This window comes from Schistocerca nitens, chromosome 6 (genome assembly GCF_023898315.1).
Source record: "Schistocerca nitens isolate TAMUIC-IGC-003100 chromosome 6, iqSchNite1.1, whole genome shotgun sequence".
NCBI classification, from domain to species: Eukaryota; Metazoa; Arthropoda; class Insecta; order Orthoptera; family Acrididae; genus Schistocerca; species Schistocerca nitens.
Window position 1 is genome coordinate 722293704 of NC_064619.1, and position 24498 is coordinate 722318201.

The 24498-nt window shown below is 45.2% G+C and overlaps 1 protein-coding gene across 3 annotated transcripts in view; it reads right to left on the minus strand.

The window, feature by feature from the left end:
- The window catches only part of LOC126262714 (inactive dipeptidyl peptidase 10), a 1533490-nt gene that overhangs the window by 100355 nt on the left and 1408637 nt on the right, over positions 1–24498 (minus strand). The gene's annotated exons all lie outside the window — the stretch shown is intronic.

The following is a 24498-nucleotide window of genomic DNA, read 5'->3' on the forward strand; positions in this document are numbered from 1 at the left end:
TGGACTGGTAAGGTAAGAAGTGAGGACGTTCTGTACAGAAACGGCTAGGAAAGGAACGTCTGGAAAACACTGGCTACACGAACGAACAGGATGATGGGGAATGTGTTAAGACAGCGGGGAACAACAGCGGTGAACAGCTTTTATGGTAGTACAGGCAGACATAGACAGGAAAACTGTAAGGAAGACAGAGACTGGGATACATCCAACAATTACTCGAGGACGTTGTGTGCAGATGTTATTCTGAGATGCAGGGGTAGTCACAGGACAGGATGTACATGCGGCTGACATTAAACCAGTCAGAAGACTGATAAACTTAAAATAATCGTATTTCATACCTTTATTTTAACTTTACTTCATTCCGATGTATCAGACATTGTATGTAGTGTTTTCAATATGCTAATTTCCCCAGCCTTGTGAAATATCAAGTTAACACAAAATCTCAATATTTGTTTTTTCAACAAGGATCCGAAATCAAATATTTCTAATAACGAATCACCTTGCTTTACTTTTTCTCAGCAAGGATCCGGAATCAAATATTTCTAATAATGAATCATCTTGCTTCAATTTTTCAGCTGGTAACATGTAGAAAATATGTCCTCAGCATTGATATACTACCTGCAAATTCAACCCAAATCCAAAATACTTCATAGTTACTACTGACAAGTTTTTCGCAAAGCATTTGGATAGAAATCTTGAAAATGAAACATTTGGAAGTAATTAATTGAAGAAGTTTCCTGAGACAACCCGGAGGGTAGTGCTGCGGGCTGGCTTCCCGGGCTCCAAATACGGTACTGCGCACCCACTCGAAAAAATAGCTCCAGCGCAAATCACTTAATGGCTCGTTCCCGATACAGTGTAGTTTTAATCTACTGCAAACCCAACGACGTGAGTTCTCCTTGCAAGGATCGCTCTCTGTTATCCGAGATACTGCCACCTGTCAGAAACCAGTAAACATGGAAGACTTGTCTGAAAAGACGAAAAATACTATGGAAGCTAAGGCTTTTGTAATTTCGGTTCAATGAGAACACGAAAATGACGACAGGAAAAAGTTAACAGAAATTCATGCGTCTGTGAAAACACCGATGCAGGAATTTTACAATAACTACCATCGTCATACCCTACCAATAGCTGTCGCTGAGAGCTCGAGAAAGTTCTGGACCTACGTAAAACCTCTATGTGGGTCTAAGGCTTCTATACAGTCACTCGTTGACGAAACTAGTGCGCCAGTAGAAAATGGCAAAAGTAAAGCCGAAGTTTTAAATTGGGCATTTAAGAAATCGTTCACTCAGGAGAACAGTACAAACATACCGTCATTTGACGGTCGCATAGACTACCATGTGGAGGACATAGTAATAGGCATCCACTGGTGTAGAGAAACAAATGAGAGTTGAAAGCAAACAAGTCGTCAGGACCTGATGGAATCCCACTTCGGTTTTACAAAGAGTAGCATTGGTCCCTTACTTAGCTTGCATTTATCGCGAATCTCTCGCCCAGTCCAGAGTTCCGAGCGTCTGGAAAACAGCGCAGGTTGACTCCAGTGATTAAGAAGGGTAAAAGAACGGACCTGCAGAATTACAGACTAATATCTTTAACATCGATTCGAACGTGTAGTCAGTTCGAATAAAATAAATTTCGTCTAAACGGATACCTTCTGTCCACAAATTAGCGCGGTTTCAGAAAGTATTGCTGGTGCCAAACTCAGCTTGCTCTTTTCTCACATGGAATCCTGTGAACCATGGATGAAGGGTAACAGGCGGATTCCATATTCGCAGGTTTCCCTAAGGCATTTGACATGGTTCCATACTGTCGACTTTTAAAGAAGGTACGAGCATACGTAACAGGTTCCCAGGTAATTGAGTCGCTCGAAGACTTTTTAACTAACAGAACACAGCATGTTATCGTCGACGGCGAGTGTTCATCAGAGACGGGAGTACCGTCGGGAGTGGCCTAGGGAAGTGTGATAGGACTGCCATTATTTTCTACGTACATGAATGACCTGGCGGATTGGATGAGCAGCATCCTGTGGCAATTTAATCGTGATGCGCTGGTGTGTGGAAAGGTGTTGTCGTTGAGCGACTGTAAGAGGATACAATATGACGTAGACATTCCTAGTTAGTGTAATGAATGGTGGCTAGCTCTAAACGAAAAAAAAGTGAGCTAATGCAGATGAGTAGGAAAAAGAAACCCATAATGTTCGAGTACAGTATTAATACTAATACTGTATTGACAGAGTCACAGCGATTAAATATCTAGGCGTAACGTTGCAAAGCAGTATGAAATGGAATGAGCACGTAGGCCTAAGGATTTAGTAGGATAGCCGAATTTTTGACTTCGGTTTACTGGGAGACCTTTAGGGAAGTGTGGTCCATTTGTAAAGGAGACCGCATGTAGGACACAAGTGCGACCCACTGTTAAGTACTACTTTAGTATTTGGGATCTCCGAAAGGTCGGATTAAAGAAAGATATCGAAGTTACTCAGAACCGGGTTGCTACATGTGTTACCGTTAGGCTCGAACAAAACGCAAGCGTTATGGAGATGCTTCAGGAACACAAATGGGTATCACTGGAGGTAAGGTGAAACTCTTTTCGAGGAGCACTATTGAGAAAATTTAGAGAGCTGGCGTTTGAGACTGGCTGTAGAACGATTCTACTTCCGCCAACGTAAATTTCACGCAACGACAATGAAGATTAGAGAAATCAGCGCTCAAACGGAGGCATATAGATAGTCGATTTTCCTTGCTCTGTTTGAGAGTGGACAGGAATGGAAATGACTTCTAGTAGCACAGGCTACCCTCCGCCACGCACCACACACTGGCTTGCGGAGTACCGATGTAGATGTAGGAAAGACGATGTGGTGCCACTATAGTGTCCAGTGGCTGTGTCAAGAGATGTTGCAACAATGGTCGATACCTGTCTTGCCTGCAAACAAGCCCGCTCCCCGACTCGGAGTACTATACTTCAGGGCCGAGGGAACAATATGTCCTCCCCCACGGGCCCTAGTTTCGTGGAGGCACTGAGATCTCGCGTAACGTTGAGTACGACTCTCTCAAGCTTATGGATTCCATATTGACACTGTTGGCATCAGAGTCGTGCCATCCCGACCAATGTAAGCAGGAACATCGCGAAACAATGGACCACAGTGTCGATTAGCCATGGTCCTTGGGCTGTCGAACTCCGACATATGATGGTGCATTTTTGTCTTTCTTTCACGACACGTAACACGATCTTCTCACACACAAACGAAATTTACATGCGATTTCTGGATGAGAAATCCGCTGCGTAATCTTTGTAAATGTAGAAGTAGAAAAGACGGTGTTGTGCCACTATTGTGTCCAGTGGCACTGTCTCTACATAGTCTGATCGCTTGCAGTAGAATACTAATGACACTTATGTACCCAAGAAAGTAGTACGCTTCAGATCAAGTAGACGTTTGTTACATGCCACATCCATGATGTTACAACTTTAGTGGCGAGCAATATGTATAGCGACCGCCATACGAAAACTCCGCTCTCTGCAAAATTTATTTACTTCGAGACATCGATACGAGTTAAGTTGGTGTCTGTCTGACCGTTTGCGATGAAACTGGACGGGTGTATGGAAACATTTTGTCAATTCTTATTTTCATTATTCCTTCTCAGTGCCAAAACCATTGGGGGTCTCTTGGATCCAAGAAGGGAGAAGTATCAATAGTTAATCGCTTTGTGTTCTGTTTAAGTTATGATGTCGAACTCGGAATATCTTCTAGGTTGCTACTATGAGTAGATGTGAGTGATAGACGACGGCAGTTCCGTGGCTCATTGCTATTCCTTTTTTTGTAGTAAACTGAGAGTTGTGACCTGTGCTTACTTGTAGTAACAGGGAATTCATCTCTACCTAAGCGAACGTCGGTGAATTGTGGTCAGGAGTGGAGCTAATTCACTCGCAAATCCTGTGAAGAATGTGACAGGTAATTCAAAAGGCCCTGAGGCCTGTAAGCTGCTTCCGTACTATTTATCGATTTGTAGTTTGTTATTACTTGCTATAATGTGGCTGATTAAAAATTAGGCATTGGACAGTCATGAGTAGCCAGTTTTGGAGAGCGAACTTACTCCCAAGGTATATGCGTCAATAACTAAATTTTTGACCGTGAGCCTACGACGCATACACTGTTTCTTTTCCCACACTCTTGTATAATTGATTCCCTTCCAAAATATTCTAATAATAATGAAGAGAATGTAATGTGAGAACACTTTAGTACGACACAGTTAATTGTTTCCACGTTACATTCAAGTATCACGAACCTACTCATTCTGGTCGCATACACAATTACATCCACTCTTCTATCACGAGGTTATGTGAATTTGCTATTGCCGATTCCTTACTGTACAATCGCCTTTTCATTATATAACAAGTCCCCCGATACGGAATTAACCATGAGCTCCAAAGTTATCGCCTTGCTCACACACTCACAAGTCCTACTCGCGTGGTGGCTCCGGTGCAGCTGTGTATAACCTTCCCACAAAATACTTCACTTTTATGCTCGATCGGGGGAAGCACAGGAGCTTGGAGTCTGCCCCGTAAACATGACCCAGTAAGATTGAATCACTCTTTCGCGCCAAGCTGGAATGGTAATTGGAGCTAAACGCATGGGACATTTCACTTCGGAAATCGTTTGGCAGTTCAATATTCCGAGATCCACAGTGTCAAGAGTGTGCTGAGAATACCAGATTTCAGGCATTACCTCTTACCGAGGACAACGCAGTGGCCGATGATCTTCACTTAACGACCGAGAGCAGCAGTGTTTGTGTTCAATTGTCAGTGCTAACAGACAAGCAACACTGCATGAAATAACAGCATAAAGTGTGGGACGTACGACGGACATATCCGTTATGATAGTACGGGGAAATCTGCCGTTAATTGGCTATGGCAGCAGATGATCGGCGCGAATGCCTCTGCTGACGGAACGACATCACCTAAAGAGCCTCGCCTGTGCTAGTGACCATATCGGTTGGACCCTAGACGACCTGAAAATCGGGCCTTGTCAGATGAGTCCCAGTTTCATTTGAGAAGAGCTGATGGTGGGGTTCCAGACCCGACGAAGCCTTGGACCCCTCAACAAGGCACTGTGCAAGTTAATGGTGGCTCCATAATGGTGTGGGCTATATTGATATGGAATGGACTTTGTCCTCTAACCCAAATGAAACGATCATTGACTGGAAATAATCACGTTCGGCTATTTGGAGACCATTTGCAACCATTTGCCGGCCGGAGTGGCCGAGCGGTTCTAAGCGCTGCAGTCTGCAACCGCGCGACCGCTGCGGTCGCAGGTTCGAATCCTGCCTCGGGCATGGATGTGTGTGATGTCCTTAGGTTTGTTAGGTTTAAGTAGTGCTAAGTTCTAGGGGACTGATGACCTCAGAAGTTAAGTCCCATAGTGCTTAGAGCCATTTGAACCATTTGCAACCATTTATGGACTCCCTGTTCCCAAACAACAATGAAATTTTTATGGATGACAATGCAACATGTCTCCAGGCCACAATTGTTGGCGACTGGTTTGAATAACATTCTGGACAATTAGAGCGTACGATCTGGCCACCTACCGAACATTTATGGGGCATCATCGAGAGATCAGTTCGTGAACAAAATCTTGCACTGGCAACACTTTCGCTGCTATGGACCACTATAAAGGCAGCACCGCTCGTTATTTCTGCAAGTGACTTTCATTGACTTGTTGACTCCATGGGACGTCGGGTGCTTTGCACCGGGCAAAAGGAGGTCCGACACGCTGCATTAGGTGCTGCACTTTGAAAAATTTCCCCTGTATTTTATGTATGCCAAGTGTGGTGGTCTCATCACTTTTTAATTATTCTTGTAGGTAAATACTCACATAGAGTTCGGTCGACTATTCGTTTGGACTGTGGACACTTCTTCTTAACATGTCCACTGCTACCTGGATGAAAAGATTCGAACTCCAATCTAGGACATGCGATAACCTCCTCTTCATACATTGTAATGAACATGTAGACTTCACTGCTTACTGCTTTAGCTCTTCGTATCTTGATGTGTGCTTTGTTACTCCAAGTGGGTCGTGTTCAGTGATCTCTGTTCCTATATTAACATCCTCAATGAAATCAGGCCTCTCTTATGCCAACAATTCTAGTGCATTAGATAATTACTCGTATATGAATGCGTGGTCTTTCGGACATGTCCGAAAGGCCCCACACCATGCACCATCCGCAGCTGTGATAGACTACACGTAAATGAAGGCGGAGAGGGAGTCAGTACTGTCATCTGCTTCGGGACATTATGCGGCATCGGCGGCGACGGGTTAAAATGTGCACCGGACTCGGATTCGAAACCGGGATGTCCTGCTTACTAGCAGATGCGCCATCTGGGTCACCGCGTAATCGCAACTGCGCGGACTATCTGGGCTTCGCGGCCGATTCAGACTCCCATCGAGCGCCACCTATCCGCATTCCCTGTGCACTTCCTCCATGTTCGCTACTCTGAGGTGTCCACAGGAGGTCGGGCGCATTTGTGCATCCGCACTGAAGAACCTTGATCCATTCCCCAGGTAGGCATACTGATTATATGAAAGCGTGGTGTCTGTTCTTTCGGAGATGTCTATATGAAAGCGTGGTGTCTGTTCTTTCGGAGATGTCCGAAAGGTAATAGGAGTAATCCACTAAATTAAAGGCCCATTAGGTTAATATGCAGCAGGATCTCGGAGCATATATTGTGATCGAAAATTATGAATTACCTCGAAGAACACAACTAGCTCGCACTCGTGACAGGGATACACTCCAACGCCACCGGCAAATACAGCGCCACGTACGGAACCTTATTACAGCAACGAAACGCCGAGACTGGCGTCAGACCTGCACACGACTCAACGCCACCCTCCCTATCAACTCCTCCAAGTACTGGTCCGCCTTCCATCGCCTTACTGGTTCCCTTTCCGCTCCCCACTACCCCCTTCCCCATAACGATCGCCCCCTTCCTGACAACCTCAGTAAGGCCAACCACTTCGCTTCCCACCTTTCCGAGGTCTTCTCCATCCCAGATGATCCCCACTTTGATTATTCTCTTTTCCCCACCGTCATGGAACGTGCCGATACCTCGGTCGCTCCACTTGCTCCTTGTCTCCAGTACTTGAGGCAGAGTTGCCCCCCTCCAACATAAACACTCCCATCACAGCACAAGACATTAAACTTATCCTCTGGTCCAAACGCAACATGGCCCCTGGTCACGACTGTGTCACCTACCGTCACCTTCGAGAAAGCCCCTATTCCTTCCTGACTGTCCTCGCCCATTTTTATAACGTCACCTCTCTACTGGCTTCTACCCTGACCTGTGGAAGACCTCCCGCGTCCTCTTATTCCTCAAACCCAACAAACCCCCTTCTGCCACCTCTTCCTATCGTCCCATCTGCCTCACCTCTGTCTTCAGTAAGGTCTTTGAATCCATCCTCTCCCACCATATCCATCAGCACCTTACTCAACACCACCTCTTCCCCCTTACCCAGTGTGGTAAGGGGGAAGACCAAGCCTCGTTCATCTTCTGCCCATCCAGCTCAACTCCCGTGGCTCCGCCATTTTTGTTTCCCTTGACCTCCAAAATGCCTATGACCGTGTATGGCATCCCAGTCTCCTCTTTAAACTCCAAACCTACGCTGTGCCTATCAATTTTGTCCGTCTGGTCGCTTCCTTCCTCTCGCACCGTCCTTCCTATGTCACCCTCCACAACACCAACTCCCGTATCTTTTATCCCACGGCTGGCGTGCCCCAGGGCTCTGTCCTCTCCCCTCTCCTTTATCTCTCGTATATGGCTGATATGCCCAAGCCACCCCCACCAGTCCACCTTCTCCAGTATGCTGATGACACCGCCTTCCTGGCTCTCTATCCTACCCTTCAACGGTCCCAACGTACCCTCCAAACCCACCTTACCCAGTTCACCACTTGGTGTAACCTCCAAAACCCAGGCAATCATCATAGGCCGCACCATTCGCTCCTTTCGTCTCCATGATTTCTACCTCACCCTTTATGGTCGTCCCATCCAGCTCACCCCCACCCTGAGATATCTTGGCCTCACCTTCGACCGACACCTCACCTGGACCCCTCATCTCCAGACCATCCAGCGGAAAGCCCATTCCCGCCTCCACCTTCTGAAACTCCTGTCTGGCGGGACATGGGGATTGCATCCTTCTACCATCCTCCACACCTACAAATCCCTCATCTGTCCTATCCTCTGTTATGCCAGCATTTCCTGGATCTCCGCCCCCAACCCGCATTTACAAGGCCCTCCAAATCCTTGAACGCCATGCACTCCGCCTTGCCTTCCATATCCGCCTTCCTTCCCCCACAAGGCTCCTGTATGAACTGATCCCCTTCCCCCACCTCCTCCTGTTCCTCCAACATCTCCGCATCCTTTACATTGTCCGCAGGCTTGATCCCCCCCACCCTCTGGTTACCCCCTTCCTCTCCACCCCCCACCCATTGCCGCGCCTCTATCACTGTATCCCTCCATCTCCACACTCTCCACTCCTTCATCAGGGCAATTTCCAGCGCCTCCCCCTCCTGGATGACGAACTTCGCCGTGGCATCTACCCTTCCTTCCAACTATAACCTGGCCTTGTTTCCCCCCTCCCCAGGGCCCCTTTCTCCTCTCCCCTCCTTCTCCCAGAGCGGATTTTCCTCCTTCCCCCCCCCCCCCCCCCCGAGACCCTGCACCCCATACTTGCCTCTTTCCTTCCCTCATCCCTCCCTACCTGGCCCTCTTCAACGCACCCCCCACCCATCTCCCCCACTCTTCCCCTCCCTCCCTCCCTTCTTCCGGCCTCCCTCATCTCCTTGCACCTGGCAGATCCTCCATTTTGATCATCATCAGTGTGCCACGTCAGTGTTGTGTTTAGTGCTGTTTCTCCTGTGTGTGAAGAGGTGTGATTTTAATTGTGTACTGCCTTGAGGTTCGCTGTCAGTGTTTGTTATGTGCTACGCCATCCGTCGATCCTTTTTATGCTCCGGTCATACTATGCCTTGTGTTCTTTTAATTGTCGCAGTGTGTGGCCTTTTGTGTGTGCTACTTTTTTACAGTTTTTTATGTCCACTTTACAGTCGCCCCTTTTTTATCTATTGCCTTCTATGATGTTCCCCCTTTTTTATATCTATGTTCACCATATTCTCTCCTTTGTATATTTTTCACTGTCTTCTATTGTTTGTTCTATGGCTTTTGGCTGAAGAGCAGCTCATATGCTGCTGCCAGCCCGCCCTGATGGGGAATTGAAATACAATAAAGAAAAAAAAAACCTAGCTCCTTGCACACACGAAGTGTTGAGTACTATTGGCATGGGATTTCAAATTGACTCCGTATTTTTAGATTTCCCAAAGGCTTTTGACACTGTACCACAAAAGCGGCTTGCAGTGAAATTGCGAGTTTATGCAATATCGTCTCAGTTAAGAAACTGTATTTGTGATTTCCTGTCAGTGAGAACACAGTTCATAGTAACTGACTGCAAGTCATAATTACCCAGTGCCTGCCTCAAGTTACAGTCCAGCTGTCCAGAATTTAAAAAGTTCCCTTTCCTCTTTGACATCATCGTTTAAACAATTAAGTTTGTAACTGACTTACCTTAGGTTGCATTCCGACACACCATCAGCCGAGAGTCGAGCCACAATAAGCTGGCTGTGTTCGTGCTGGATCGTGCAGGGCCACATCAGGCCATGAGCACTGAGTCCCACTCGATCTGGAGTTGTGGCACCTTCCGCTAGTGACAGATCCGTGTACAGAGACGACACATGCATACTGTGGATTCAGCTGCATTACGCAAAGTGGAGGATAGGATGATAAAAATGCAGGAATACGCTTGTATCATTTTGAAAAGTGACAGGGGGACTCATATAACACGAAAATAACCTGTAACTCATACATACGTTCGGCTTGAAAGCTGGAACGTCAAGTGATGCACACTCATCCTCTTTGCATTGGACACTTGTACAGTTCTCAAAGAACAAAAAAAAAAAAAAAGGGAAAACGATGTGGTACTGTGCTTTTAAAAATCACATCGTAGATATTTCGCTGGGGCCAACATAACCAGCCACTACAGAATCGTAAAAAATGTGAACTTATACTTACCAAGCATGTGGCAATAATATTTTAGAGCTAAGCGCAGTTATGAGGTGAACTGTAACCATTAAAATCGCTGTAAATTCATACTATGAGGAAGAACGTCAGTTTAACCATTTTGTGTGAAATATTATATGATGAAAAAACTCAACTACCTTCAAAATGTGGTGCACTGCCAAGTGATGGCAGATGAATGTAGCAGTCGCCAGCGACCCAGCATCGGCCCATCTGGTGGTTGAATGTCAAACAAACAGGGCCAGGGATTGACAATAGAAGCCTTCCTATCTATAACCACTTCCAGGTACAAGGCAGCTCCTGCTAGGATGCCCAGACGTCCTACACTACTCGTCTGGAATATGATGCTATTAGTATGTAGAAAATCTATTTCCAGCGCTCGGCATGCATTCAGCTAGCAAGTTTTCATAAATTATGGTCGGAAACTTCAAGAGCGTGAAGCTACTGCCCTGTACACCAAATACATTTTCCATTCTGTCTGGAACAAACCATTTACAGGTTCCTAGAGATGTAAAACATATGATGTTTATGAAATTCATGTCTGATTACAGCTAAGCAATTATGATATGTTCATTCATTCTTATAAAATCATCAGCAACAACAAATGAATTTAATGAAAGAACGAAATCTTACAAGAGTAATAGCTGGTCTCCTTGTTATACACAGCATTTTAACACAAAGTACAGTTACCAGTTTCAGACGCCAGACCGCAGTTTACCCTTTAATAACGGTGAATATAGTCCTGAAATCAGTGAAATTTATACTTAAAGAAGTGTAAAGTCACTTTCAGGTAGAGCCTTATAATTTTAAAACGAGTACTGTACGAAGAACATTGAATTTCGCATTGAAAAAAGTGAACGTAATATAAAAATTGATGAAATTTGTAACCACCATGAAAAACAGCATTCTATTTGTTAGAAACACTTCAATCCAATCACAAATCCGATATGATATTCTGTATTTTGTTCATGTGGTTACATCTTGGGACTGTACGTAACATACACCAGAAGTCAAGAACACTGACTTTATGTTTCAATACATACTTCACAACATAGTCACAGAGCAATTTAAGATATGTCCACCATACATTCACTCTCTCCCTAGCAATTCATATTATAGGGTACATGGCGCTCAAGTTCACAACACTTGAATGCTTATAGTTATTTGAGAGAGAACACCTAACACATAGAGGCACATAATAATTGTCCCACTGCTCCATTTGTGAGTGGGGTAGGAAAAGGTACAGTTAGCAGTGATGTAAAATATACTCTTTGATGCATTGTATGAAGACTTATAAGGCTTGCAGAGTATATGTAATTGCCTTCCTAAGATTTGAGGCTTTGCATAAGCAGCATAAAAGACATTAACACTACACACATAACACCTCACTACACACCACATCTCACCACAAACCAGACACCACACATTAAGCCACACCACAATACATATCACACACGAACACCACAACATGCCACAAAGCACACCATATATGATGCCACGCCATACCTCACACAGTATACACATTCAACATGCCACTGACCAACCACCACAGCCCACCATAGACAACACACCCCAAGTCACACCATGCACCACACAACACAACACAGATGACATACCACACACATCACACATCACACACAACACATCAGAAGCCATACATCATACAACCAACACAACTCCCACAGCACACACAACACCCAACATACACACAATAGACATAACTCATCATCTACACCACACACCACAATTAACATACCACACACAACACATTCGACATACCACATAATCACACCTGCCACACACCTCACCATACCTCACCACACACCACATAACACTGTCCATGAGCCAGAAAACACCACATCAGGTCTCACCACAAACCACATAATGCACTACACACAACATGTTACACGCCACTCACAATACACACCAGAAACCACACATCACACATCCAGCACACTCACACAGCGTACACAACATACACCACATACATCACACATCACTGCTCACACACCACAAACCACACAATCTTACATGGCAGACACCACACCATACCTCATAACAAAACACAGTAATTACCACACCACCTAACACACTCTACAAAACTAACACCACACAACACACACTGCACCACACTATAACAACATTACACACCATAAATTACACCACACCACACCATACCAGAGAGCACACATTACAAAAGCCTTAAGGAGAATTATGTCATTTCTGATGAACTGTAAGGATGCTTTTACAGGAAAATGGTTACAATATTTCATACAGATGTGTGGGTCATTGTGGCTAAGTTGATGTAGTAGTAGTAGCAGTAATACATTCAAGAGATTGAAACAGTAGGTCCAATGGAGAATTTAGTAAAGGTGATTCCTACTTTAGGTTGCAATAGCTTCTTCACTAGCTGTAGTAGCATATTTGTAAACATGGATTCTCAGCCAGCTGTACCACGATGCCCCATACACTCTTTTGGTGGGTGACAATATTATTTTTAACTAACACTGTAGGTACATCTTGGTGTGATGGGAAATGGATAATGAAATAGATATGACATATAACTCCAACCACCATTCCCATAAAATGAATGTGATCTAATGTCTGGGCTAGACTGCATGATTAAGTGAATCATCATACAAATTGTCAGTGTTTCTGTTGTACATTTCCACCATTCACCCCTAGTGTCCAGGATTACCAGCCACCAAAAACATATTTGAGCAGAACTGTTTTCAGACAAGCTTCATGATACATGTTATTGTTTCCAGACGCTGGGTTTACACTAGCTCCAGTATCACGTCACTAGCATCACATAGTGCACCAATGAATGTGGTGTTACTCCCTGTAACATTAAGTAAGTTCTCATAGGATTGCCATCAGATCATGAGCTCAATGTAGCGTTGATTTACGGTTAACACTGCTCCAGTGTATTTTTGGTAGCTGGTAATCCTGGACGCAAGGGGTGAGTGGTGGATAGAAATCTGCTAGAAATGTGCAACATAAAACACTGATAATTTATGTGAGGAATCACTTAAACATGCAGTTTAGGCCAGACGTTAGATCACATTCAGTTTATGGGAATGGTGATTGGAGTTAAATGCCATATGTATTTCATTATCACTGGCGTTTAACGTTTTGTCTACATCATTACAGAATTTCTGTCACACAAAAAACCCGAGTTAGTTAAAAATAATACTGTTACGCATCGAAAGATTATTTGGGGCATTATGGTGCAGCTGGTTGAGAATCTGTAGTTATGAATTTACTGCTATAAATCCTCGGGAACCTATTTCAACCTATGATATGAATCTACTCTACTGAGTTTGCCATGAAGGCTACTGTTCAAATCTATTGAGTTTACTTGTGCAACACTACTATTGCAACCACTAATACTCAATGAACTGAGGCACAGTGACCCACATGTCTCCTTGAACTACAGCACATTTTCCTGTACAAGCACTCTTACAGTCTAAATGTTCTTGGCAAGTTAAAACTGTGTGCCGGACCGAGACTTGAACTTGGGATCTTTGCCTTTTGCGGGCAAGTGGCCTACCACCTGTGCTACCTAAGCATGACTCACGACCTCTCCTCACAACTTTACTTCCACCAGTATCTCATCTCCTACCTTCCAAACTTCACAGAAGCTCTCCAGCGAAAATTGCAGGACTAGCACTCCTGGAAGAACAGACATTGTGGAGACATGGCTTAGCCACAGCCTGGAGGGTGTATCGAGGATGAAATTCTCTCACTATGCAACAGAGTGTGCGCTGATATACAGCTTCATGGCCGATTAAAACTGTGTCATGGACTGAGACTCGATTTTGATCCTTTGGAAATGTTGTGTTGCGTGCTGTCTGGTGTAATGTGACATGTGGTGTGTAGGGTGCTGTTGTGTATGGTGTGGTGTGCTGTAGAGTGTGGTGTGTGGTTGCTCTGAGATGTGGTGATGATGATGATGTTTGGTTTGTGGGGCGCTCAACTGCGCGGTTATCAGCGCCTGTACAATTTCCCAACCGTTGCTCAGTAAAGTCTCGCCCCTTTCATGAATGATGATGAAATGATGAGGACAACACAAACACCTAGTCATATCGAGGCAGTTGAAAATCCCTGACCCCGCCCGGAATCGAACCCGGGACCCATGCTCGGGAAGCGAGAACGCGACCGCGAGACCACGAGCTGCGGACTCTGTGAGATGTGGTGTGTGTGGTGTGGTGTTTTGGGTCGTCTGTGGTGTGTGTTGTTAAAGATATTGACGCTGCTTCTGCTAAGGCTCAAACCTTAGAAAGCAACTATGAGTATGTATACTCTGCAAGTGTTCGTGCAACACATTGTGTAGTAAAGCTTATCTCACTGCTTGTCGTTTCCATTCCTGTTTCTGTCAAATGGAGCAATGGAATATCGATTATGTGCCCTTTTATGTTGGGCGCTCTCTGCCAAGTAATTTTAAGCGTTTGGATGTTGTACACCAGTGGGAATTGTAATGTCCACTGCAGTCTGCTATTGGGGAATCCATATATGGTGTTTTGGAATATAAAGTGAGTGTTTCTGACGTCTGTTCTGTGTTATATACAGTTCCATATGAGCAAAATACAGAATATAATATCGGTTTTATGACTAGTTTGAAAGGTTCCTAGCAAATGTCGCGCTGTCTTTAAGGATGGGTACTCATTTCCGTGATTTTTTTGATTCACTATTTTCAACGTTAAATTCAGTGTTGTCGGTACAATATTCGTTATAAAAGCATAGGACTGCATCTGGCGGGTTCGATTCCCGGCGGGGTCAGGGATTTTCTCTGCCTCGTGATGGCTGGGTGTTGTGTGCTGTCCTTAGGTTAGTTAGGTTTAAGTAGTTCTAAGTTCTAGGGGACTTATGACCACAGCAGTTGAGTCCCATAGTGCTCAGAGCCATTTGAACCATTTGACTACACCTGGAGACTGACATTACCCTTTATCAGGTACAAATTTAATTCATTCTGAGATTATATTCGATGTTCATACAGCGTGCATTGTGGACTGGCGTCGGACTCTAGTGACTGTTTTCGTCTTGAAATGTCTTGTGTAAGAGGGGAACTCACTGTTGCTCTCGTAAGACATTGTTTAGTCACATGCATTTACCGTTGGTGAAGGTTATTTTTTAGGTATGATGTGAATACAGCATAACTTCCGAGCTGTAATGGGATGTGAATTTTGGAAGCTGTTACATCTCCAGAAACCTATAAATGTTTTGTTTGCGTTGGAAATAGACTTCCTACATTGGCATGTTAACATCGTCGCATTGTAGAAGACTTGTGTAGATCATATATAAAATGAGTGCACGTAAGGAACAATCGGGAGGCACCTTCATTTCCCATGCTGGCTTGCAGTAACACTCTACTGTGCTAGTGACGCCTGACATAAGTGCGTGATATCCCAACAGACCTCTGGTTGCGTTCTCAAGGTATAACGTTCATATTCGTTCCAGCAGATGGATACAGTGCTAGTAGTAACACTGCCAGCCAACTGTGGTCTGTGGGTGGGGGGCTATGTGAGCCATGAGTAGCGGCTGCCGTAGACCTGGAAGTGTTTATAGACAGGAAGGCATGTATTGTCCATCACTGGACATCTATATTTGACGTTTAGTCTGTAGATTGGACTTTGCTGAGTCGCTGGTGATGGATAGACTCATCTGCCGTCAGCTGGCGCTACACTCTGCTGTGGAGGAAGTTGAGTTTTGTCATGAAATAGCTCATGCAAAATGCTTGGAGACAGCTACTCTCATATGAATGTCGTTCTTTCCTGTCATATGAATTAATAGCAGTTTTGATGGTTACAGTTCACCTCGTCACTTCATATGTAGCTCACAAATGTTATTGTTAAATGCCTGGTATGTAGAAGTTCACGTGATTGGCGACTCTATGGTGGCTTGCTATGTCACTGTCGATGATCTAACCACCATGCGAATTGAATTCCATAGTACCTCTTCCTAATCATTTTTTTGTCTTTGAGCTACTGCACAAGTGTCCACAACCGGGAGAACGAGTGTGCGTTCTTTATTTTTCAATTTCTAAACAGAAAATGTGTGTGGGTTATAGATTATTTTCATCTTACATGAATTCCTCTGTCATTTTTCAATATGGTACAAGTGTATTTCCTGTATTTTTTATGTTTCTCTTCATTTTGACTAGAGGCCTGTGGGGGTAGCTGAAGCACTAACAGAGACAGCATACTTCTGTGACAGATCATAACTTCTATCCTCCACGTCACATGAGAGCTGTCGCTGACAGATGGTGGTGCAACTAGACGAGTGGGGCTCATTGCTCATGGTCCAATATGATTCTGCATGGCTGGCTGATCTGACTCATAGCAGATCGTGAGCCTGGATGGGTCTTAAGACAAGTCAGCTGCAAACTTAATTATTTAAACTATGATGTCAGAGGGGTGAGGGGAATTGTTTGAGTATTGGTCAGCTGGACTATAGTTTGGGGCAGGTGATGGATAAGAAACAAGGAGAACCCAGTACCTATATTGAATAGCTGGGGGAAAACATGTTAAGTGATTTTTCATGTCGCTGAAAGTAGGCTAGAAGACTGGGTACTACCCATTGGGTGGAAAACGTCATCAACCTCAGACTGGCATCGACTGACTAAAAGAGTGGCCAGGACCTGCAGAGGAAGCACTTTTTTTACTAGAAATAATACAGGGGGGGGGGTGGGGGGGAGGGATATGACATTGCTCTTGTTCCAGCACCACAGGCTTGAATCTGTGGGGGAAACAAACATCGTTTGGTGCAAGGGGATAACTCTGGATATCTGACGCCATAGAGCCTATGCCACTATGAAATGATTGTCATTTTGAATTCCAGCATGACGCTGCGCCATCTTGGATTTTTTAACTTGCTGCCAACTTACACTTAACACAGGAACCCTACTTCCACAAGGATGTGGTAGCTGACCTTTGTCAGAGATGTGGAGGGGGGAGGATGGGGGAATTCGATGATGTTTTAGGTTATGTACTTCGGTGCCAGAACTGGCACTGTGCACTACTCACATCCTAGTCCTGCAATAGCAACACGGTCTATCAGCAGTTTATCAGTTGCCCTCCTAAGCATCCTACTACAATCACACATCCTCAAAAGAGTTGGCCTCAAATTTGTAGAAACGTCCAGATGAAGATTTTACCAGTATACATTAGAGCCATGTGGTTACCCCCCAGGGTAGCTGAGAGCGCTAATGCGCTGCTTTCTGGACTCGGGTAGGTGCGCCGGCGGATTACCGAGGAGGGCCGGTGCGCCAGCGAGCCTGGATGTGGGTTTTAGGTGGTTTTCCACGTCCAGATAGGTAAACACCACGCTGGTCCACAAGTTCTGCTTTAGTTACACGACTTGCAGACATTTGACAACGTTCGCACTATTCCATGGCTTACAGTACACGCAGACACCTGGGGTACACTAATTCTATCCCGAGGTGGCGGCAGGAAGGATATGTGGCAACCCTCTGCAACTGACACTGTCAAATCGATAGTAACACGCCGACCCCTCGCTGAAGCTGGACAAAGGCCCCAACAAAGAAAGAAGTTAGAGCCATGTGGTTACACGCCATTACCAAAACGTAACCAAGTCTCGCTAAGAAATATAAAATGGGACTGACACCTTCAGTTGTATGCGAAGTGTGTAGTGTTGAATCGAATATGGCGGACACATATCTATGCTATTTATGTCATATATTTCGATACTCCAAAACTCACTCATCAAAACCTATAGGTGACTCCACGTTGATCTCGAATCAAGAAATTTGACAAGAGCAAGGTTTCACAATAAAAGTAAAAGAAAGCATCCGAAAATTGTTAATTTGTAATTGTATCACATAAACAAATATTTTTTACCATTTGTTGTGCATTTGTCTGTCCGTCCGTTAAGATACCCTTTTCTTAGGAAAGTATAGGTGTACCAAGTGGGAATTTATGTTCTATACAAAATCTATTGTCCCTTGCCTGAGTAAAAAATTTAACTTCCTCAGACAACGCAGTCAACAGATATATATCATATATTTTTATATTCGCAAACTTACTCATCTAAACTTATAGATAAAGTGTTTATATACATTTCAGGCCTGGTGACCTATGTTTTCTCCAATTGACATTTTATTATGACGTCATGTACAACATACGGATGGCACTTGGTTTAAAAATGCTTACAGATAATGGCTTGAACATTTCAAGAATGAAGACGTGCCCTCAATAGCTTTTCTTGAAACATATTTGTTAGCTTAGTGACGAAAGAGGTATTTGTGTGCGGCTCCAATGGTTGGTCATAGACTTTATGGTTTATCTTTCGTGGTCCTAGTTACACAAGAAGCATGTGGCTGTATGGTTTTTTATGTCTGTTAAAGTTGTATTAACTCTGTCTGTACCCTAAAATGAACTTTCTTAAGGGGTAAGGCGCCTGCCTGGAAGCCGAGAGGTCGCGGTATTGAATCTTTGTCGGCGCACGGATTTTTCCGTTTTCGTTTTATCCTAGCCTTTACCTTCCAGTGATGTGAGGAGCCGCCATAGATAACATGTGGTTCAGGATCCACGTTGAATTGTAGATCCCCTTTCCTCGTATGGATAACTGGGACAGGTTAGGGACACGCAAATCGCCAAAGCGGCGTTCAACAGAAAGATCTGCACCAGGCCAGGCCAATGAGCCACACGGAATTATTACTATTATCTACATATCAGACTGGTGCCCAAGTTCGTAGCATTTTTGCATAAGTTTCATAAACACACAGATACACAAACAGAGATTTTAGTCACCAATAATATATTCTCGTTCACTGTTTAGAACTATTGCTAACGCTGGGGTAACTTAACGATACCGCGACTGTAGCAAATCGCATGGTTTTGCATTTTTGTCCGGAGGGGAAATACCTTGAAGGTTGAAACTTCCTGGCAGATTAAAACTGTGTGCCCGACCGAGACTCGAACTCGGGACCTTTGCCTTTCGCGGGCAAGTGCTCTACCATCTGAGCTACCGAAGCGCGACTCACGCCCGGTACTCACAGCTTTACTTCTGCCAGTACCTCGTCTCCTACCTTCCAAACTTTACAGAAGCTCTCCTGCGAACCTTGCAGAACTAGCACTCCTGAAAGAAAGGATACTGCGGAGACATGGCTTAGCCACAGCCTGGGGGATGTTTCCAGAATGAGATTTTCACACTGCAGCGGAGAGCTTCTGTAAAGTTTGGAAGGTAGGAGACGAGGTACTGGCAGAAGTAAAGCTGTGAGGACCGGTCGTGAGTCGTGCTTCGGTAGCTCAGATGGTAGAGCACTTGCCCGCGAAAGGCAAAGGTCCCGAGTTCGAGTCTCGGTCGGGCACACAGTTTTAATCTGCCAGGAAGTTTCATATCAGCGCACACTCCGCTGCAGAGTGAAAATCTCACCTTGAAGGTTGTTCGACAGAGAGCGGAAACGGTGAAAATCCGAGGGCGCAAGAACAGTTGAATAAGATGGTTATGGAATGACTTCCGAACCAAACTAATGTACAGTATTTTTTGTCAGTCTAGCAGAATGCGGGCGGGGCGTTATCGTGAAGTAGCATAACTTCACGCATTTCCCTGGTCGTTGTTATTGGACTACATCTGGAAGACTTCTCTGTTGTTAACAATAAATGTCAGCAGCGATGGTTCCACCTCGTGGAAGCAGTTCGTAGTACACGACTGTGTCGCTGTTCTACCAGATGCATAACATTATCTTTCGTGGATGAGTGCAGGTCTCTGTACAGAGCGCTGCAGCTTTGCTTGGATTCAACCATTCCTTTCTTTTTCTTATTTTAGCATAAAGACACCGTTTCTCGTCACCAGTAACGATGCAGGATAGGAATGGTTGGTGTTGTTCACGAGCCAATTGATGACGAGCAAGCACAGGTCCACATACGGCCATCCGCTGATTTTTGTGATTTGGCTTAGAGGATGCGGTACCAGTGCACCCAATTTTTGAACGTTCCCATTGCATGTGAATGTCGCACGATGGTGGAATCGTCACAGTTCAACACATCTGCCAGCTCTGGAGTACACTGACGTCGAGCGTTCTGGATTAATTCGTTTAAACGGTCTCCATCAAACTCCGCAGGTCCTTCTGAATGTCGAGACTCACTAACGACCCTCCTTAAAACGGGAGAATAGTTTTTTTGTCGTGCTCTGTCCAATGGCATTATCGCCATACATGGCGAAAATGTTTCTCACTGGCTTCATTGTTATGACCCCCCACTGAACTCAAACAGAAGGATATGTCGGAAATGATCCGATCAATTCACTTGGCACTCCATTTTCTAGCGTGCACAACTCCGTGACCATGTCCAAATTACAAAATGACAATACTCAACTCAAAGAGCAACGGTGAACTACAAATAAAAAATGACAAACCTATAAATAAACACATACCAGTTGGAATACCAACATTGAAAACAAAAACACTATGAACTAATGCACCAACCCAATACATAACTACACTAGTGGCCATTAAAATTGCTACACCAAGAAGAAATGCAGATGATAAACGGGTATTCATTGGACAAATATATTATACTAGAACTGATATATTATTACATTTTCACGCAATTTGGGTGCATAGATCCTCAGACATCAGTACCTAGAACAACCACCTCTGGCCGTAATAACGGCTTTGATACGCCTGGGCATTGAGTCAAAAAAAGCTTGGATGGCGTGTACAGGTAAAGCTACGCATGTAGCTGCAACACGATACCACAGTTCAAGAGTAGTGACTGGCGTATTGTGACGAGCCAGTTGCTCAGCCACCGTTGACCAGACGTTTTCAATTAGTGCGAGATCTGGAGAATGTGCTGGCCAGGGCAGCAGTCGAAGATTTTCTGTATCCAGAAAGGCCCGTACTGGACCTGCAACATGCGGTCGTGCATTACCCTGCTGAAATACAGGGTTTCGCAGGGATCGAATGAAGGGTAGAGCCACGGGTCGTAACACATCAGAAATGTAACGTCCACTGTTCAAACTGCCGTCAATGCGAACAAGAGGTGACCGAGACGTGTAACCAATGGCACGCCATACCATCACGCAGGGTGATACGCCAGTATGGCGATGACGAATACACGCTTCCAATGGTCTTCACCGCGATGTCGCAAACACGGATGCGACCATCATGATGCTGTAAACAGAATTTCGATTCATCCGAAAAAATGACGTTTTGCCATTCGTGCACCCAGGTTCGTCGTTGAGTACACCATCGCAGGCGCTCCTCTCTGTGATGCAGCGTCAAGGGTAACCGCAGCCATGGTCTCCGAGCTGATAGTCCATGCTGCTGTAAACGTCGTCGAACTTGTTCGTGCAGATGATTGTTGTCTTGCAAACGTCCCCATCTGTGGACTCAGCGATCGAGACGTGGCTGCACGATCCGTTACAGCCATGCGGATAAGATGCCTGTCATCTCGACTGCTAGTGATACGAGGCCGTTGGGATCCAGCACGGCGTTCCGCATTACCCTCCTGAACCCATCGATTCCACATTCTGCTAACAGTCATTGGATCTCGACTAACGCGAGCAGCTATGTCGCTATATGATAAACTGCAATCGCGATAGGCTACAATCCGACCTTTATCAAAGTCGGAAACGTGATGGTACGCATTTCTCCTCCTTACACGAGGCATCACAAGAACGTTTCACCAGGCAACGCCGGTCAACTGCTGTTTGTGTATGAGCAATCGGTTGGAAACTTTCCTCATGTCAGCACGTTGTAGGTGTCGCCACCGGCGCCAACCTTGTGTGAATGGTCTGAAAAGCTAACCATTTGAATATCACAGCATCTTCTTCCTGTCGGTTAAATTTGACGTCTGTAGCACGTCATCTCCGTGATGTAGCAATTTTAATGGCCAGTAATGTAGATTAATTTGAACCCCTCAGAGTTCGAGTCCTGCACGCACTTGGCCGGTTTTTAAAAAAAATTATACTAATGTTCAAACAAACAAGGCGTTCCATCAAAGTACCAGCATTCACAAAGTCTTTCGTCAGAGGAAATGCTTTTGAACCCATGCTCTATACACGCAATGTGTAAAATTTCGATATTAGCTGTCCTTGTTGGCGTTGCAGTTTTTGTGGCTAGCAGTCCGCGTATGTTTACGGAGGGCTGCGCAGTGGTTGCAGAGTGCACCAGGAGACGCTGGATGCCGCAGCCTGGGGGAGGGGGGGGGGAGGTAACGAGAAAATACGGTGTCGCGGCCGCTGAGGCACGGCGCTCGGCGTATGAGGAAAAAGTGCGTCCGCCGGGGCTGCGCTCATCTCAGGCCAGCCCGAGGCGGGCTAACGACGCCCACCCGGGAGCCCTGGGCCTCCTCACCTGTCTTACGGCGCAACTTCCCTCCCAACTTTGAGCTACACGAGCCGGTCTCCTCCGCGCTCCTTCAGCGGCGCGTGTAATCGTCCGCGCGGGAGCTTTCGCTCGCAGCGTTTATAAAGCATTAACGTTACTGCGTCCCGCAGCGCAGAAGCTTCCTTAAAGTACTTGGAACACTGGAGTTATACCTAAGCAAAATACTGCTGCCTAGACTACACGCTGAGGTCACTACAGGACGTTTAACAAAACGACTCCGATAAAATACGAAGGAAAAAGAGAGGTAATCTCAACGTAGATTAAATGAGTGGTTAATTTCTTGTGACCAAAATCACGAAGGTATATAAAAACAGAGTTATTGATTGGCAGCCAGTGGTCGTCATGAGAATCTGTAGACCGGGGACTGTCAAGAATACGGCTCACTAGCCCGCGTTCCGAAGCACTCGGCCTGCCAGCAGACTCCCCCCACCACGTCACCACGCTGCCTGACCTTGTGATGGGGGAAGAGCGGCAAAGTGCGAAAGCGCTGTGTTTGGATGCCAATGCAGTTGCACTGCATACAACTCGATTTCACATTTCACATTTCTCAAGAACACAGACAAAAAATAAAACAAATTTTCAGTATTACGAGGGCTTTTCGGAAAGTATGCTCCGATCGGCCGCGAAGTGAAAGCCACTCTGAAAATCAAAAATGTATTATTTACAACAGTTCGCTATAACTTCCAGCTACTTAGCCGTCGAGCCGACAGACATCTGTCTTAACGTTGTACCAACTTTCCAATAGCATCGTCATAGAAGGCAGCCGCCTGTGCTTTCCGCCAATTCTCTACGCTGGTCTGTAGTCCATTGTCTGTGCCAAAAAGCTGTCGTCATAGCCAGCGGTTCATGTGAACAGAGATGAACCTCAGGGAGAGCCAATTACAGGCGGTATTGTGGGTGATCAAACACTTCCCACCGAAAATGCTGCGAGAGCATCTTCTTTGCCCCTGCATAGTGCGGCTGGAAATTGTCATGTAGAACGAAATGCGTGACAAGCATGTTACGTTTGTTGCATAGCTTCAGGCGAAATCTTTCACCAGGGCCTCGTACTTGGCGGGAGACGATACTTCTGGCCATATTTACGTGCTCTCTGCGCGCCCAGGACTGAAAAGAGCGACGTGCCGCGATCCACAGCCCTACTAGAGACACTGCCCAACACATCTGTACAAAGCTTCATCAGATTTTCAATGTGGTTTCCATTTTGCGCCCGATCGGACCCTACTTACCGAATACCCCTCGTATTTATTTACGCCGCACTGAAGACACAATATGGCACATATCTGGTACACACTGTCGACATGTGGACAGATAATTGCACAGATTTTCGCAGTCAGATTGCCACGTAATCGTCACTTATAATGTCCGCCGCTGGTAGCTTAGTGGTCAGCGCGATGGAATGTCATACCTAACTGCCCGGGTTCGATTCCTGGCTGGGTCGGAAACTTTCTCCGCTCAGGGACTGGGTATTGTGTTGTCCTTATCATCATCATTTCATCCCCATCGATTCGCAAGTCGCCGAAGTGGCGTCAACTCGAAAGACTTGCACCAGGCGAATGGTCTACGCGACGGGAGGCCCTAGCCACACGGCATGTCCATTTAACACTTATGATTGTTACGACCTGAGGAAACTACAGTTGTTTGGTTATAACTGTTGGTTCTTTAATTGCTCTGGGAGAACGCTGACTGGAACTACAACATATGGATAATTAGTTCAATTTATTACTAGAACGATAAAAAGACTTATCTTTACACAGTCCATTGCCACAGAAATAAGCCAAATATTTACAACTGTCTGTGAATAGTAAAGCATCACTTGAAGCACACAATTACAAACTCTTCTGGGACTTAGTAGATGATGTTAAATGTTTTATCAGAGGTCACAAACTTGGCAGAACGAGTCCGTAATCGGCCCTATATCGACCTCTGTGCCGTGGCACTGTGTTTCAAGAGAAAGGGCGTGTTTCCAGGAGTGCCTCTCATTTGTCGTTGTGGATTGCAACGAGACATCTTTAAAGTCTAAGCTTTCGATG